This window comes from Esox lucius, chromosome 17 (genome assembly GCF_011004845.1).
Source record: "Esox lucius isolate fEsoLuc1 chromosome 17, fEsoLuc1.pri, whole genome shotgun sequence".
Lineage (NCBI taxonomy): Eukaryota > Metazoa > Chordata > Actinopteri > Esociformes > Esocidae > Esox > Esox lucius.
In genome coordinates, this window is record NC_047585.1 from 21368108 (window position 1) to 21382620 (window position 14513).

A 14513-nucleotide genomic window follows, 5' to 3' on the forward strand; every position below is an offset into this window, starting at 1 on the left:
AACTGCCAGTAAGTGGCTGTGACATTGATATAAAGATGTTAGCCATCGTCTGAGCGACAACCAAGGGTACGAAGCAAGCTAGCTAACTAACTGTCACATATCGATAACTACAATAAGCTACAATAGATTATCTTCATGCTGGAAACTTTAGAGATTCAGCAGAAACAATACGACCTCCTGTTTAGGTATTTTTCCCTTCAAAATAAAAGTCTGCGTGAAACGTTATACATTTGGCAGCCATGTTACATTTACACATTTGCTTGGGCTCATTAGTTTTGGAGAGGGATTGTGTTATAAACCCATCCACACCAAATCTTCCATCTGCCCACGGTAATGTACAAGGGATACTTTTTGTGGAAAAACTATTCAGTACTCAGATGAGTTTTAAAGTAAAAAATATAATGTGAATTATTGGGGCAATGTGTGCTACATCCAGCAAAAATATGTTCTACTCCCTTTTTAACCCTCAATGCAACACACTGTACTGTACATGGAATTCATATTGCCTCATTAGTAAGTTGGTGGCTTTGATTTGGAGTCATGAATAGTTTTAGAGAATTGTTAATTGAGAGCGAATACTTACGTTATAATTATGGAATGATGTTAAGACAGTATTGTCAAATAATGTTAAGAAAGTAAAGTTGACCTGCAAGAGAAACTGGTGCATAGAAAGGATGTTTTAACATTTCACGCATCAAGACTTTTGTGTTGTTGATGTCGGCCTGCAACCCCCCACACAATTGGAAAGAAAGTAAGGGAAACACTGAGCACTGTATCCAGAAAAGAAAGAGGAGTGGGAGGCCCTGGTGCACAACTGAGCAAGAGGACAAATACATTAGAGTGTCTAGTTTGAGAAACAGACACCTCACAGTTGTTTAACCGCTTCATAGAACCAACAAAAAACAAGTTTCAACATCAACAATGAAGAGGCGACTTTGGGGTGCTGGCCTTCTGGGCAGTGTTGCAAAGAAAAAGCCGTCTCTCACACTGGCCAATAGAAAGAAAAAGATTATTATGGGCAGAATAACACAAGACACTGGACAGAGGAAGTTTGGAAAAAAGTGTTATGGACAGACAGATCTAAGTTTGAGGTGTTCAGATCACAAAGAACTAGTTAAAACTAGTTAAAAGATGCTGGAGCAGTGCTTGATGCCATCTGTCAAGCACGGTGAAGGCAATGAGATGGTCTCTGTGTGCTTTGGTGTTGGTAAAGTGGGAGATTTGTATCTTGAAGAAGGAATGTTATCACTCCATTTTGCAAAGCCATTGCCATACCCTGTGGACGGTGCTTGATTGGAGCCAGTTTCATCTTACACCAGGATAATGACCCAAATTATTCAAGAACTATTAAGGGAAGAAGCGGTCAGCTGGTATTCTGTCTATTATGGAGTGCAGTCACCGGATCTCAACCCTGTTGAGTTGTATTGGGAGCAGCTTGACTGTATGGTGCGTAAGAAGTGTCCTTCAAGCCAATCCAACTCTTGCAAGGTGCTTCAGGAAGCGTGGGGTGCAGTCTCTTTAGATGACCTCTATCGAGAGAGAGAAACACTGTACATTTTCTTTTAGTGTCACCTGTTTTTCCAATGTGAACAGGGTACGTTATCTGGTCTATCAATGTCTCTGTCATTCAGGCAACACAAAATGCTGATGGGACATGCATAGGCCATGCTAAATCAAATTCCTCCTGATTGATTGCAGAAGGAATTTAATCTAGATTTAATGGTCTGCCTCTCATTAGTGCCTGCCTGCCCCAACGCCCACCACACATGGCCTGACAGGTAAAACCCATCTAGGTTTATTTGCTGGTGTTCACCCATAGATTTTATTTATTGACCTTGGGTTACAAGTAGATTATACTTATTAAATGAGTCAGGCCACAGTTAAACAAGCTTTTATTTGATTAATTTGATTTGTTTAATACCCCATTCAAATGTAATCATGTAATATTGTAGTTTCATTTGAGCATTATATCTGTATGAATCTACAAATCCTTATAAATGATATCTTCACAAATTGAGCTGGCCCTGCCCCTTGTCTTTTGCAGTAATTGATATACTTTGGATGATAGCAACCATGAAAAGAAATGCTTAGGAAAATAACTGTCCGTGTTAGATCATACAATGATGAGGAGGAATACAATGACATACAACCTGCAACACATTAGGCAATCAGTAATATGAAATCTATAACAGAATAGTTGACATGATACATCAGTACATGATTATTGTAAGTTCTAATCAAACACTTCTCTGTGTTAAAGTTTTTCTGTATTCCTAAGCAATTTGAATGGCTAGCCATAAGCCTGAAATTAGCACAAAGCTGTAATTCACTGTTAAAAAAAGATGTGCTTTACAGTGGCGTAGCTAATGCTATATGCCTGTAACGCCACACTAGTTTAACAAAATTAAACAGAGCTTCTTGTTTAATTTTTTCTTTGCATTGATGATTACCAACTGGACACAAGGCCTATATCAGCGGAGGTGGAACGTGAAAGGGCCTGAACTAACAAAGTATTTGGGCTGATCAAACGAAAGGTGAGTGGGGGTCACTTGTAACCGTCCCTAATGGAAGTCTTAGACTCATGTGAGAAAGACATATTCCGCAACATGAACAGTTTAGGCTACTTCATGTTTTGATCACATTGCCTGTTACAAGCTGGTCCATGGAGCGCCTGTTCTCCACAGTCAACAGGATAAAATCAAACAGCAGAGCAAAAATGCTAGCGTTTGGAAGGGAACGTACATAGACTTTGGAGTCAAATGAAATAATTGAATTATTTAAGAATAAGCCACACCGTCTTGCCCTTTAAGATGTCAAACTTGCACAGGCAGTCCCAATAACATTTAATGTAAATGTAATTTGGGGTACGCTATGTAGATTCTTGGCTAGTTTTTATCTATTCTAATCTTTTGTTGGCCTATTTTTTTTTAAATTTGATTAGTCTATGTAAAGAATTATTGCACTGTGACGTTTAAAATAACAGCAATCAAAGAATGGACTCCTGTGTTGTAGAGAAAAAATGTCAGTTGCACACCCACAGTCTTTTTTCTGGCTATGTTACTGGTGCTTGAGCAGCTAACCGTCCAGTTGGCCTGATTCATGTAGTCTGAAGTAATTATACTTGGATTTGGCAAAACATGATTTACAGTATAAAAACAGTTTTGTGTTGAGTTAAAACTGACTCAGCTGATCAATAAGCCAACATGGCCTAATTTAAAAGGAGCCTACAAAGTCTGCACAGATTAATTATATATTGACTGGTATCCCAGATAAATAAATGGCAAGCAATTCAGCATCACAAGAATTATGTACGTAACTATTTTGGATGTCGCGATTACGTTCAGTATGAACATATCAGCAGTGTCATTACCTTCAATATCAGCCTAAAAACATCCCAGTGCAATTGGTCCTTAATGACGCATGGTTACATTCAGTGTCTTCTGGATTCAGTTTTATCATGCAACTTTGGTAATGGTAATTTTTGCATATTTTATTATCTTTTATACACTTGGTTTGACTGGGAGTCCCTGACATTCAGAAGGGCCAGACATTTAGATTTTAAGATAAAACTGAAATTTAATCAGATCCCCTTAAAATAAAGCTGACAATCTGTACTTTAACCCCTTATAAATTGTATATTTTCAAATCTAAAGTAGAAGAAATCAGAGCCACAAAAACGAAACAAAGTTTGAGAGTTCTCTATATATCCACTATATAGCCTACACTAAACTTAGAACAGTCCTTGTTTTCCATTACAACATACATGAAATGTGTTTGAATAGGAAATACAGTCAATGACATGGCTTGAGGTAATTATTTTTAATTGAAATAATAATTGTGTCTTTCAAACTTTGCATTTCTCAGTAATTCTCAATTTTCAGCAATTACAGCTTTGAAGACTTTTGGCATTCGAGTTGTCAATTTGTTGAGATAATCTGAAGAGATTTCATCCCATGCTTCCTGAAGCACCTCTCACAACTTGGATTGACTTGATGGGCACTTCTTACATACCACATGATCAAGCTGCTCCCTCAACTGCTTAATAGGGTTGAGATCTGGTGACTGTGCTGGCCACTCCATTATAGACAGAATACCAGCTGACTGCTTCTTCCCTAAATAGGTCATGCATAGTTTAGAGCTGTGCTTTGGGTCAATGTCCTGTTGTAGGAGGAACTTGTCTTCAAGAGCTGTTCACAGGGTATGGAATGCCGTTGCAAAATTGAGTAATTGTCTTCGTTTTTGAAGATCCCTTTAACCCTGTATGCATTTCTCACTTTACCACTTCCAAAGTACAGCCAAAAGTCACATTACCTCCACCATGCTCAAGCACTGCTCTAGCATCTTTTAATTCGACCTGAGAGGTGTCCGTTTCTCAAACTAGACACTAATGTATTTGTCATTTTGGTCAGTTGTGCACTGGGGTCTCCCACTCCTGTTTCTATTCTGAGTGGTTAGAGCCAGTTTGCGCTGTTCTGTGAAGGTAGTAGTACACAACGTTGTACGAGATCCTCAGTTTCTTGGCAATTTCTCACATGGAATAGCCTTAATTTTTCAGAACCTGTAATCAAACATTATCTGGAGCAACACAATTGCTGATGCTCCAATATACTCAATTAGTCTAAAGAATGCCAGTTTTATTTCTTCTTTAATCAGCACAAATGTTATCAGCTGTGCTAACATAATTCCAAAGGGTTTTCTAGATGTAGACATTCCATTAAAAGTCAGCCATTTCCACCTACAATAGACATTTATAACAGTAACAATGTCTACACTGTATTTTGATGTTATTTTATTGGATAAAGAAAAGAAAAAAATCTTTTGAAAACACACATTTCTATGTGACCCCAAACTTTTGTGTGGTGGTGTATGTAATTAGGGCACACTATTTACTCAATTTTACCACGTTATTAAAATATGTTTTGGGGCATCATCAATATTAGATTTTTTTTTGGGGGGTCAAGAAAATATTTTATTTAAGTGGAAGAACATTTCCAATTTGTTTTCAATAGAAATATAAAATTAATTTGAAGTGAATATCCTTTTTGAAGTGAGTAGATAGGTATGAGTAAGTATAAAGGCCACTCAGTTAATATGTATGAGAAACAGCACTGACAGTTATTATATCTGTGAGTCTCTAAAAGCTTTGCACACTTGGATTGTGCAATATTATTATTTTTCTTAATTCTTTTCAAATTTCTTCAGGCTCTGTCATGGTGTTGTGGACCATGGTTAGACAGCAATTTTAATTTAAATATGATTTAAATTAGATTAAAGTCAAACTGTAACCTGGCCACTCTAGTTATAGGCAAAATGGTAATCACTTTATACCTGATAAGCAACCCCAGTGTATATATATCATTATATTTGGACTTTATGATCACACTGACATTTTCTATTCCTAGCTTTTTTCACAAATTTTTAACAAGGTTGATATATTTTGGAGGGCACTGCATTCATCAATGTTGATACATGCTGCATGTGAATACACTTGCTTTATTAGTAAAAACAGTGGAGTATTAGGAGTCAGTATTGTTGGTTGGTATTCCTACATATGTATCCTGTGTGAATTTAAAGACAGTGTAAGAAACTATGAGAGGAGAATAAATCAAGACTGGTATCAGGGCTCAGCTTATAACCTCAGCCACAAAGCTCACAGCAATCCATAACATATCTGGACATAATCATCTTTGTTGTAATGGAACAGGGCTTTGTAGCAGCGCTGAGCTGAGTATCACCAGCTGAGCATCGGAATGGATTCAGCCACATCCCCGGTTTCAGTGTGGGGATCCTGTGCTTAAACAAGCAGAGCCTATCAGTTGCCCGGAATCACAGAGGAACATGCAGCACTGCAGAGCCAAGATACAGGACTGAAGTCTCATTCTTACTCCAAGTCCCGGCGTGAGTGTGTATGTCGATGTCTGTGAGTGTTTGTGTTAAATTCATGCTGAGGCATATATGTTGTGAAAAGCAATTTCAGATTAGAGTGCTGTGGTTACCATTTAAACTAGGCAGGGTTGTAATTGAGGCTGGCCTGAGGCTTACTGTAGGGTAAGATGTCAAAGCACCTGTTTCTCAAATGAATTATTTTCTAAAGCTGCTGAATCACAAAGCACCATTACTGAGATTTACAATTAATATCTATTCTCTTTCCTCTGTTAAAAAAAACAGTTCGACCTGGTAACCTGGTCTTGTAGACTTGACATAGCATTGTATATTCATAGTGGTTAGAGCAGCTAACTAGTAACCAAAGGGTTGCTATATTGAAATCACTGAGCATTTACTAAAGAAAATGGTACACTCTGAATCCAAAGGTTAAGGGTTACATTTAAAGGTTGGGTTTTATTTTGAATATAAGTATTCCATCCATCCATCATCTTCCGCTTATCTGGGGCCGGGTCGCGGGGGCAGCAGTCTAAGCAGGGATGCCCAGACTTCCCTCTCCCCAGACACTTCCTCCAGCTCTTCCGGGGGGACACCGAGGCGTTCCCAGGCCAGCCGGGAGACATAGTCCCTCCAGCGTGTCCTTGGTCTTCCCCGGGGTCTCCTCCCGGTGGGACGGGACCGGAACACCTTCCCAGGAAGGCGTTCCGGAGGCATCCGAAACAGATGCCCAAGCCACCTCAGCTGACCCCTCTCGATGTGGAGGGGCAGCGGCTCTACTCTGAGCTCCTCCCGGGTGACCGAGCTTCTCACCCTATCTCTAAGGGATCGCCCAGCCACCCTGTGGAGAAAGCTCATTTCGGCCGCCTGTATCCGGGATCTTGTCCTTTCGGTCATGACCCAAAGCTCATGACCATAGGTGAGAGTAGGAACGTAGATTGACCGGTAAATCGAGAGCTTCGCCTTGCGGCTCAGCTCTTTCTTCACCACGACAGACCGATACATCGACCGCATTACTGCAGAAGCTGCACCGATCCGTCTGTCAATCTCCCGTTCCATCCTTCCCTCACTCGTGAACAAGACCCCTAGATACTTAAACTCCTCCACTTGAGGCAGGCACTCTCCACCAACCTGAAGTGGGCAAGCCACCCTTTTCCGACTGAGGACCATGGCCTCGGATTTGGAGGTACTGTTTTTCATCCCCACCGCTTCACACTCGGCTGCAAACCGTCCCAGTGCATGTTGAAGGTCCTGGTTTGAAGAGGCCAACACGACAACATCATCCGCAAAGAGCAGAGACGAAATTGTGTGGTCCCCAAACCGGCGACAAAGGGCAGCCCTGCCGGAGTCCAACATGCACTGGGAACAAGTCTGACTTACTGCCGGCAATGCGGACCAAGCTCCTGCTTCGGTCGTACAGGGACCTGACAGCCCTTAGCAAAGGACCCAGGACCCCATATTCCCGAAGCACTCTCCACAGGATGCCGCGAGGGACACAGTCGAATGCCTTCTCCAAATCCACAAAACACATGTGGATTGGTTGGGCAAACTCCCATGAACCCTCCAACACCCCGTAGAGGGTATAGAGCTGGTCCAGTGTTCCACGGCCCGGACGAAAACCACACTGTTCCTCCTGAATCCAAGCAATATAAGCATTGATTTTCATAATCCGATGAATGCATTTTTTATCTCCTTTCACCATTGGCTATCCTTGGAAGTATTGCCATGGAGCAACTTGAAAAAGGTGTGCCAACTTATGTGTTTGTACCTTACATTCGCATTAAATCATCATAATTCATTGGATAATTTGTCAGGTTGTACTTATAAGTCTATTTAAAAGAAAAATATTGTTATTTTTGTAATTTTTAGTAAATATATCAAGCTTGCTAAAATCTAATTGGTTAACACTAGAAACACCAAATGCCTACGATAACTGAACTTTGAGTTTGTAATTAAAATAACACTTCCCTTCTTCCATGACTGGCGTATATTACATTGTTCTGTCAGAATTCTAAACTCACAAACAGAAACTATTTAGTGACTATTTATAATTTTTTTTTTTTTACCCTGTTTTCTTACTTATTACTCCAAAAGCCCACGCCACGCGTTGGTACCCAGGCAATCACCCCTCACTGAATGCAGAACGTCAGTGGATGAATGCACGATACTCCCAGATGAATTATAGAGCCTTGTTTGAGTTTGAATGAACTTACAAATGAAATTTCCATGACCATTCAACAATTTAATTAGGCTATTATTGATTATATTACAAACGACATAGGCTACTTGACAATTCAACATATATATCACACTTTACTGTTTTTCAATAGGAAATTCAGCTTCTTGTGTAGGCCAATTCATCAAATGTAAATCTAAATAATTGTTCACGAAAAGAAATGCCAACGATATTCTTTACCAAGATTTTTTTTTATTCTTCAAACGCTTCGAAAGCACTTCATGTTGGACTTCCCACCTCTTACAAAAAAGAGAGCAGTTTTGAATGAATTGTGTAGAGATGCATCAGTTTTTTTGTTGATGAAAGACTTCCAGAGCAAATATCAATAAAGAATTGGTCATGTGGTTGGATTTCCCTGCTTAAGACATTCCATCCAGTTGGTTGGCCTACAGTTCATATTTATGTTGTTAAATTTGCTATCTGACTTTAAAATTACTGTCAAAAGCTTTACTAAATACAGCCTTATTCTTGGATAGCTTCAGTTGCTAGTGAATCTTAGGAAGAAGTGGTAGTAATACTTTATTTCATTAGTTTCATTGCCCCACAGGGATTTGCATTATTTGGCATTGCTGTTATGAACACAAATCTAATCCGGCCAGCCCCGTATAATAATCAATAGCCATATACCCGCTAGTGTGTAAAATGCTGTGTGTTTGTAATTGAGTTGACCTCCTGTATGTCTGATCATTTCAATGGGATTTAAAGATTTGCTTTTGTAACAAATACACAGTATTGTTGATAGGATGTGTGTATTAGTTTTCCTGTGCTTATCCTTAAAAGACATTTTATCATAGCCTCAATAATGACATTTGTTGTTGATTGGCAAATGTTAAAGCAAGGAGGCCTAGTGGTTAGGGCCTCTTACTAGAGTCCGAAAGGTCCTTGGCTTTTAATACCTCTACCGCCAAAGTAAAAGCTATGTTTTTCAGTCACTGAGCAAAACTCTTATTGCTCCGCCTCCCTCGTAACGTTCCCCCCTGGTCTGATTGTTAATCAACTTGTCTAGTAAGTAACAGTATAATACAGAAAATCATTAAAAAAAAGCACAATCGCAAGATGAAAATGATGATCAGCACACGTAAGCGTGAACATGTCCACTTTAATGCCAACAATTTATCTTTTTATTAAATATTCTATTTGTAATGAGTAAATTCACCCCACATCAGAATAATGGTTTTAGAACCAGTGTGTAGTAAATGTCACACAGCATAAGAAGTAGCTCAGGAGAAGTGTTTGATGCCAATGAAATGTCAAGTGCAAACAGAGGTTGATGTCACTTCTGATTTGTCCTGGTAGGAATCCTGTTAAAGGCAGCAGTCCTTGTTAGGACAGTGTGCAGATTATGCTAACTGGGAATGGGGTATGAGGGATGGGCTATGTGCTCCAGCAGAGATTAGAGTGGGCTTACATTGTGGATTAAAGTTAACGGATAAGAGTTTTTGTATATTTGACGTGTGTTTTTGTGCATATACAGTCACTCATGCTGCTATAGATTTAACGTGTGCTGCATTCAGTAAGGGAGATCATGTATTTTTGACTTAAAAGAGCAGACATTTTTCTCACAGTCCACAGTATGACATGTCGATGGAACTGTTTACATGAATGCATTGTAGGCATCTTAGAGGCTTGTCAATCATTTTTGGAGTGTTGAGTGTTGGTTTATGTTTATTATGCTGTAAATTTAGAATTTGTTCTTAGCATACTTTTTAGTGTAGCATCTTATTTTATTTTTATTTGACAACGTAACAAAACATGTTCAATAAGAGGATAACACAAAGGCAACACAGTTGGCCACTTTCTATAACTAACTGCTCCTTTCTATGGGAGCAACCAAACTCCACCTGGTCGGGCAGTGATCCTTTCAGCGGACCAAAGGGATTTAACAGGGATGGGAGGAGCCAAGCCCCACAAACACAAGCTGATGGAAGACGAGTTCACCCACATAGTTCACATGTAAATAATTATTATCGCTAAAAATCGCTCTGTATATTCTCTGTATATAGTATATTGGAAGCCACTTTTTTATGTCTGAAACACTATCTTCCAAGGTATGTCATTTTTGGGCTTCTCCATGTTTCATTGAAATATACAACTATGTGTCATCTGCAGAGCAGTGAAAAGTGGCATTGTGCTTCCAGATGTCATTGTCAGGGCCGGACTGCAGGAATGCCCTCTAGGCATCTCTGTGTTTAGTTGGAGATTGTTTTTAAATTGTCGTTTTCACCCCTCTGTTCTGGATCATTGTTTGTGCCTGGTGCTTTTCAGTTCATGGTTGCGACTTCTCTATTGTTTTTGAAGCCTACAAATAAAGGAATGGATGAATAAAGTTTATGCATTATTGCTCTGCGCCTCAGGTCCTGTCTTCCAGCCATGACAGACCACCAGGAGGCAGCATATGGAGCAGAAACAATAGTGGTCCCAAAACCGATCCTTGAGGAACACCAAAACTTGATTTGTTATCGCACTGACAATTAAAACTTTGTGCCAACTGAAACAATTGCGTTGAAAAATTATTCACTGTTTTCGAAACACTCAAAAAATATGCTAGCATTGCGTGTATTCCTAAACACTGAATAGGACATTGATAAGTCATCAGTTAAGTGTAGCTAGATGCGGTATCTACTCATGGAACATATCACAAGTGTTATGCTTACAATGTTAATAAAGGTTACATCTTAAGTGCAGCCGTGTTCACAGTGGAAGATAGGCGCGAAGGTTCCAACATCTGGCAATGCGCACCGCATTGGAGCGTTTTCATGCAAGCGGTGGAAATATCCGTTAACGAAACCGATGAGGCAACAATATGACAATGTGAACAATGTTATGGATAGTGTCCTTAGATGCTTGAGTATTTAAGTACATAACTACATATTTATATTGTTATATTTTAATAATTGTCATTTGAGTATTAAGTAGGCCTATATGTGTAATAGTATAGACCGTATAAAATACTAATGTTGTATTTGTGGACGTCCATATATAAGGGGCCTTTTATATGCTTAAGTTAATTTTTTGTATGAAAGTTGTGTATGCAAGTTGTAGTAGCCCAGCTGTTGCTCACAAATGGTGCATTTCACAAAGTTATGTTCAACAACTTGAGAACACAGTGGATGTTGATATTTTTGTGCTCCCTCCATTTCTCCAAATCAACTGAATCGCTCTGATAATCTCTGTCTCTTACTCCTACATCAAACAACTCTCGAAATCTGGCCATTTCATTGGCTTTTATTTCAGGGACTGGCGAAGGAGATTCATCAGGTGATCAAAACCTCATCTAAACAGTATGATGTAACTGACACTTCGTATGCTTAGATCACGTGACTTGGCCACTTTGAAACAAGCTTTGACACTATGTTGCGGCACCGCAGTGTCATAAAGTTTTCGGAGTGTTTGGATACCTGTTTTGCCAGCACTTCAAAGTCCAACATGGGTTTCCAGTCTCTCCAAAAGAAGGGCGTGATCAGTGGTCTTGAAGGCAGCACAAAGGCCAAGCAATAAGATTAAGAAGGGCTAAGAAACTTTATCTGATGCCAATAAAAGATCATTACGAGTGCAGTCTTAGTGCTATGACAGGTTTAAAACCAGACTGAAGTATTTCAGAAATATTGTTTGTCTTCAGCTTTTTCAAAAATGTTTGAGAGGAACAGGAAGTTCGATATTGGCTGATCATTATTGTATTCTTCTGGACCGGAATTATATATTTTTTCTGCCACCTTTAGTGACTTTGATACACTTTTGGTAAGAGGTTTTAGCGAGCGCCAATTGGAAATCACTAGCACCAAAATGATAAGAATTGGGGGGTGGAAAATGCATTTCAAATCCATTCTGAATGTTTTTTAATAGCAATTTATCAAACAACAGTTGAACAAGCAGAACATACTACCGCGTGTGTAGTCACGTGACTCCGCGCTGTCCATTCAGCAGCATGAAGCAACATGGAGAACTCAAACGCCGAGTGGAGTGATCAACATCCCAAATGAAAACGTGTTGTCTGTCGTTTGACTTCACTAAAGACGACACCTAACAAAATTAAGCACATCACGTTACCGAATATGTACAGTGCATGGCTAAAAAAAAGAAGAGACTGACAAGCGCCCAGCAAGTGCCTCCACAAAGCAGGTGTCGATAACACAAGCATTTCCAAATGCTACACATTATGAAAAGGATTCAAGAAGATGGGAGAAATAACTGCCGCTATTCGTTACTACATCGCGAAGGAACTGCCACCTTAACGTGGTGGAGGGGTTTGAGTACCCGAGTGACCCTAGGAGCTATGTTGTCTGGGGCTATATGCCCCTGGTAGGGTCTCCCAAGGCAAACAGGTCCTAGGCGATGGGTCAGACTAAGAGCGGTTCAAAAACCCCTTAATGAAGAAGAAAATTGTGTGTCCTGTGACGTCGCCCGGCATGGCGCAGCCGGGGCCCCACCCTGGAGCCAGGCCCGGGGTTGGGGCTCGTTCGCGAGCGCCTGGTGGCCGGGCCTTTCCCCATGGGGCCCGGCCGGGCCAAGCCCGAACGAGCGACATGGGGCCGCCCTCCCGTGGGCTCACCACCCACAGGAGGGACCATAAGGGGCCGGTGCAGAGAGGATCGGGCGGCAGTCGAAGGCAGGGGCCTAGACAACCCGATCCCCGGACACGGAAACTAGCTCTAGGGACGTGGAATGTCACCTCGCTGGCGGGGAAGGAGCCTGAGATGGTGCGTGAGGTTGAGAGGTTCCGACTAGAGGTAGTCGGGATCACCTCTACGCACGGCTTGGGCTCTGGAACCACACTCCTTGAGAGAGGATGGACTCTTCACCACTCTGGAGTTGCCCATGGTGAGAGGCGGCGGGCTGGTGTGGGTTTGCTTATAGCTCCCCAGCTCTGCCGCCATGTGTTGGAGTTTACCCCGGTGAACGAGAGGGTCGTTTCCCTGCGCCTACGGGTCGGGGATAGGTCTCTCACTGTTGTTTGTGCCTACGGGCCGAACGGCAGTGCAGAGTACCCGACCTTCTTGGAGTCTCTGGGAGGGGTGCTGGAAAGTGCTCCGACTGGGGACTCTATCGTTCTACTGGGGGACTTCAACGCCCACGTGGGCAACGACAGTGATACCTGGAGGGGCGTGATTGGGAGGAACGGCCCCCCTGATCTGAACCCGAGCGGTGTTCAGTTATTGGACTTCTGTGCTAGTCACAGTTTGTCCATAACGAACACCATGTTCAAGCATAAGGGTGTCCATCAGTGCACGTGGCACCAGGACACCCTAGGCCGCAGGTCGATGATCGACTTTGTTGTCGTTTCATCTGACCTGCGGCCATATGTCTTGGACACTCGGGTGAAGAGAGGGGCGGAGCTGTCAACTGATCACCACCTGGTTGTGAGTTGGATCCGATGGCGGGGGAGGAAGCTGGACAGACTCGGCAGGCCCAAGCGTACTGTAAGGGTCTGCTGGGAACGTCTGGCCGAGTCTCCTGTCAGAGAGATCTTTAACTCCCACCTCCGGCAGAGCTTTGACTGGATCCCGAGGGAGGTTGGAGATATTGAGTCCGAGTGGACCATGTTCTCCACCGCCATTGTTGAAGCGGCCGCTCGGAGCTGTGGCCGTAAGGTCTCCGGTGCCTGTCGAGGCGGCAATCCCCGAACCCGGTGGTGGACACCGGAAGTAAGGGATGCTGTCAAGCTGAAGAAGGAGTCCTATCAGGCCTGGTTGGCTTGTGGGACTCCAGAGGCAGCTGACGGGTACCGACAGGCCAAGCGGACTGCAGCCCGGGTGGTTGTGGAGGCAAAAACTCGGGCCTGGGAGGAGTTCAGTGAGGCCATGGAGAAGGACTATCGGCTGGCCTCGAAGAGATTCTGGCAAACCATCCGGCGCCTCAGGAGAGGGAAACAGTGCCCTACCAACGCTGTTTACAGTAGAGGTGGGCAGCTGTTGACCTCAACTGGGGATGTCGTCGGGCGGTGGAAGGAGTACTTTGAGGATCTCCTCAATCCCGCCGTCACGTCTTCCATTGAGGAAGCAGAGGATGAAGGCTCAGAGGTGGACTCGTCCATCACCCGGGCTGAAGTCACCGAGGTGGTTAAGAAACTCCTCTGTGGCAAGGCACCGGGGGTGGATGAGATCCGCCCTGAGTACCTCAAGTCTCTGGATGTTGTGGGGCTGTCTTGGCTGACACGCCTGTGCAACATCGCGTGGCAGTCGGGGACAGTGCCTCTGGGATGGCAGACCGGGGTGGTGGTCCCTCTTTATAAGAAGGGGGACCGGAGGGTGTGTTCCACTATAGGGGGATCACACTTCTCAGCCTCCCCGGGAAAGTCTATGCCAGGGTTCTGGAGAGGAGAATACGGCCGATAGTAGAACCTCGGATTCAGGAGGAACAGTGTGGTTTTCGTCCAGGCCGTGGAACACTGGACCAGCTC

General features: G+C 42.5%; 1 protein-coding gene across 5 annotated transcripts in view; it reads left to right on the forward strand.

Annotated features, from left to right (window-relative positions):
• fhit (fragile histidine triad diadenosine triphosphatase) overlaps positions 1-14513 on the forward strand; it is a 343560-nt gene that overhangs the window by 111649 nt on the left and 217398 nt on the right. The window contains exon 1 of one of the 5 annotated variants that reach the window (XM_020055227.3): positions 5848-5898. The exons of the other annotated variants lie outside the window; for them this stretch is intronic. The gene's annotated coding sequence lies outside the window, so the exon portion shown is untranslated. Of the gene's footprint in view, positions 1-5847; positions 5899-14513 lie in introns of those variants that run through there. 5 annotated transcript variants of the gene reach the window in all.